This window comes from Solanum lycopersicum, chromosome 7 (assembly GCF_036512215.1).
Source record: "Solanum lycopersicum chromosome 7, SLM_r2.1".
NCBI classification, from domain to species: Eukaryota; Viridiplantae; Streptophyta; class Magnoliopsida; order Solanales; family Solanaceae; genus Solanum; species Solanum lycopersicum.
In genome coordinates this window covers 54970279-54975153 of record NC_090806.1, presented here as the reverse complement: position 1 = coordinate 54975153, position 4875 = coordinate 54970279, and the positions used below count along the sequence as shown (strand labels likewise).

Here is a 4875-nt window from a genome sequence, read left to right as displayed (position 1 = left end):
ACTTGGTTATATGATTTCTTGTCCCCAGGTTAGGTTTCCTCATAAATGACTGAAGGATATTATCGACATTAATCCCATCCCCCTCGATATGCTCTAGAACTTTTCTCTTGTTAAGGAATTAGTAAGAGGATATAAAACATTATCCTAAGATTTGATATAATAACATTAATAGTATCACTTGTCAAATATGATCTCACATTACAATGTTTGCTCCTTATGGGTCTTAAATTACCATTGTAATAATAATTTTGAACTTTACCAATTGTAGCACTGCTATCACAATTAGTTAAAATATGTGGAATTGGTTTTTCAAAAGAAGGTATTTGAAACAATTAATAAAACTATCAACCAATTTGCTTCCGCAAAAGCTCATGCTAAAGCAATTAGTTTAACTTCTATAGTAGAGTTAACAATTATTGCTTCATTTTTTATTTCCAAAAAAAATACCACCACCAAAAGTAAAATATGGAACTAGTGCTAGCACATGAATTACCTGATAAAGTTTTCAATCTACATCAGTAAAGCTTTCATGTACAACGTTATCTTTTTTGTAGAACAAATAAAATGCTTTTGTCCTAATTTAATATCTTATTAACTCTTGTTATATCATGTCAATGTTCATAACCTAGATTTCTTGTTAATTAACTAAGTATTCCTACCACATACACAATATGATGCCTAGTGCAATTAATCATATATCACAAATGTCAATTAAGTTAGCATATTCCTTTTAAAATAATGCATCATTTTCACTTTGGAACAGGAAATAAATGAAGAGTTTAATAAAAAAAAGTAACAAAATGTTTGCAATCAAGAAAGTTATATTTTTAAAGAATTTCTCAACATAATCTGACAAGTTAAATAAAATTCCAACATATGTTCTTGTAATTTTTATTCCAGCAATAAAATTTGTCTCACCAAGATCATTCATACCAAAATGACTTCTAAGAATTTTTTTAGATTCATCAATAACATTAACTTTTAAATCAAAAATAAATAAATTATCAATATATAGGCAAATAATAACATGTAAATTATTTCAAGACATATGATATATGCACTTATCACACTCATTATGTTTAGAAATCATTTTCATTCATGTAGGATCAAACTTTTCATGTCATTTTATTGGTGCCTGTTTCAAGTCATGTAGGGAATTAAGTAAGTTTAGGCACTTTGCTTTCTTGGTTTGCCTTCACAAAGTACTCGGTTGTTCCATATAAATTTCCTCAATCTAGTCTCTAATTTTCAAAAATAGATTTACATACATTTGATGAATATGCAAATAAAAAATAGTGGCCACAATAATTAAAAATTCAATGGATGTAATTCTAGTTATTAGAGAGAAAATATCAAAATATTATAGGCCTTCTAGCTGTTTAAAATATTTAGCAACTGGTCTAGCCTTATATTTATCAATAGATTCATTTCATTTCAATTTTTTGTAAGAGACATTTGCAATCGCTTATTTACAGTCCGATGGTAAATCAATCAATTACCAAGTTTTATTATAAGTTAGGAATTTCATTTCCTCATTACAACCTCTATTCAAAAAAGTAGAATCATGTAAAGTAAAACTTCATGTAAGGTGAAAGGTTTATCTCTAACATTTAAAAACATAAAACAAGGATCAAAATCTTTTTATACTCTAGCTCGTTTACTTTTTCTTAACTGAAAATCATCAATATTTTGTCTCAAAGTAAAAGTAGAAGTAAAAGAACATGATAGTGACAAAATATTTTGTTTAATCCTTTGATCCCCACTATTTTTAGAATGAAAAGGGAATTTATTTTCAAGATAAATACATCACCATATTCTATTATAATATTAATTTTGAAAATTAAAAAAAATGTATAGAATCTACTATTTAAAGCATACCCAAGAAAAAACACAACTAATAACTTTCTTACTCAGTTCGGTAATTTTAGGATCAAGTAGTCTCACAAAGGCTAGATAATTCAAAACTCTTAAATATCTCAAACTTGGTTTATGACCTTTCCACAACTCAAAAGGTTCCAATTCAGACTTTTTACGAGGCACACAATTCTAACACATAACAATCAGTCAAAATAACTTTACCAATAATTTATAGGTACATTTGTCCCAATAAGCATGACATTGTATATTAGTAAATTCAACCAAATTTCTGTTTTTATTTTTTGCTAAACCATTTCTTCTATCTTCTAAATTAGTTTAAAGGCATAAAATGTTCTCTTTAACTTGGTTTTAAATCAAATTTATGCCCATCAACTTTGGATGTGCACAAATAGACACTTAAACTTGTATAAAGTTGAACAAATATGTCCTAAATGTCATCCTGCATATCGTTTTTCGTTCTACGTGGTATTCTACGTGTATTGTGCCATTTAGGACTCATGTGTTCGTTTATTTAAAAATTGGATAGTTAAAGTGTCTGTTTGTGCATTATGAAAGTTGGAGGTCAAAGTTAAAATTTGAAGTAAAGTTTTGAGTTCAATATATGTATTATGCCTAGTTTAAAAGTATCAACTCCTAACTTACAAGTTGAATTACTATTTTAGCCTTTACTCACCCTTTATCACCCGCGCTATTTACCCCATTCACATAGGCCACCTCTTTCACACAACCATTCCTATCAAAAGCCGCCACTTAGAAACAACCATTCGCATAAACCACCACATCCACCTTTTCATATTTTACAAATCCATTCCAACGCAATAGCAACCCTTCCAAAACGCCTCCACTTCCAACTCCTCTTTCAAACAATCGACGTACCATCTCTCTTCCCACTCTATATAATTCCAAAAAACATAGATGGCTCTCCCCATCAAACAACTAACAATTGATGCACAGGTATGCACCGACAGCCCCTCTCCTTCACAATTTTTGTTTATAAACTCTATCCTTTTACTTCACAAATTAATTTATAACTACTGCGCACAAAGAAATTTGAAGCAGTAGAAAAAATTGAATCACAACATCCGTTTATCTGCTTTTGGATTTTCCAAGTTGTAAGTTATTCCTTTTTCTATGTTATTGCGTTAATACTTTCAAAATCCACTATCACAACTAATGTTTTGTACCATTAATTTCCCTGCCATTTTCAGTTCCAAAATTTCTATACTTGCATTAGTTCTAACCTTTCGATTGTATTTTTAACATGTTACTGCTGCCTTTTTTATACATGTTACTGCTGCCCTTTTTATGCATCACATTCACCCCAACTATGACTCACATTCATTATATTCATTCTACAATTGATTGTATTTTCAACATGTTACTGCTGCCTCTTTTATGCATCACATTCACCCCAACTATGACTCACATTCAATATGTTCATTCTACACAATTAAATGTATAACAAGAAGCATCCTTACTTTGGCTATTTCGAGAAATAGCACCTTCTATGTCTTGCTTATTTGCATAAATCAATAATAATGTTGCTCCTGATAGCCTCTGAACAGAGCATTTAACACTAATTAAAAAACAACATCAATTGTATTTTCTGCACTAATCAACTTGCAGAGTACATCTGGTATCACTTCATCAATCGTACACTGACAAATTAATGTCCAAGGTTAACATTACTGCACCCGTCTCCACAGATACCTGCATTCATCGAGATACAACCCACATGGCCACTGAAATGGAACTAGCAAAACAAAGTGTACCTATAAAAAAGATACCTAAAGCTTCCGTTGACTCGGTCATGCTAGTCTTAGTTATTAGAAGGGGTTCCTTCATACCTTACAAGAATTCAAGGCATGAAGGAACTTTCAGAATAATAATATTAGTTGACAAAGAGGTATCAACGTTGACACTTTCACTTACCGTATTTTACAATGGTTCATCTTTGTTGTACTAATCTCACCCCTCCCACGCTAAATAATAGGGGACAAAATTTCAAACAACTCTATTTTATAAGCATATTGAAACATGGAAGGACTTCTTGAAGCCAAATAAGAGTTACTACATTGCGAAAGGGCTCTTAAATCACGTCAACCCAACTACTCTTCTGTGCATGAAGAACTTGAATTGGTCTTCAGAGATAGTACAATCATACAAGAGACTGAGCATCGCATTCCAACAGACAAGTTCTCTGATGGATTTTCATCATTTCAACACGCTGATGAATTACCTAATAGTGCCATTCTGGGTAACTATCTACACGATTTTGCTCTTATTTTTTTGCCACATTACATTATCGCTATGAAGAATCGGCATTATGTATCTGCAGACTTGATGTGTGTCTTAGTTACTGTGAATCCCCTTATTGAAAATGGAAATTCCAAGAGACGGGAAATAGTTATTACAAATGAGTTGTAAGTTGCAATGCTATATAATGTACCATCTATATATACATTATGTTATGTATTGAATATTCACTTCCAACAATCAATCCAGCATGGAACATATAACAATGAATCTATGGGGAGATTTTGCTGAAAATGACGGTGCATTCCTTGAAAAGCTGCAAGATGATAAGCGTATACTTGCGTTATGTAGCGTCAGAGTCTCAATCTACAAAGGTATACACCGTATTGTGTTGACAACCAATATTGACCCTCTCCGATAGGAATTAATTCATGAGCTTCTTAAATTTTCCAAACAATTTAAAATAATTAGTTCTATATTATTTTAAGAAAAAAAATATGAAGTTTGCGTTATTTTGAATAGTTTGTCATTTCTTAAAACATTTAGATAATATATATATATTTTACATAATTATGTATACAATCAGTATATATTATGATTATTCAAAAACCATCTTAAAAATATTTTAATTTTAGTATCTTATTAAACTAGTTCAGTTTAAATTATGGTTATATTTTTTTTATCACTAGTTTAAATATTATTTGGCTAATTTATGAATTCACTTAGGTATATCTCACTTTA

The 4875-nt window shown here is 30.5% G+C and overlaps 1 long non-coding RNA gene across 1 annotated transcript; it reads left to right on the top strand.

Annotated features, from left to right (window-relative positions):
• Positions 1 to 2641: 2641 nt before the first annotated feature.
• Positions 2642 to 4335, top strand: LOC109120732 (uncharacterized). The gene is made up of 2 exons (XR_002028142.3): positions 2642 to 3784; positions 3872 to 4335. It is a non-coding gene; the product is annotated as an uncharacterized lncRNA (long non-coding RNA).
• The last annotated feature ends 540 nt before the right edge of the window (positions 4336 to 4875 follow it).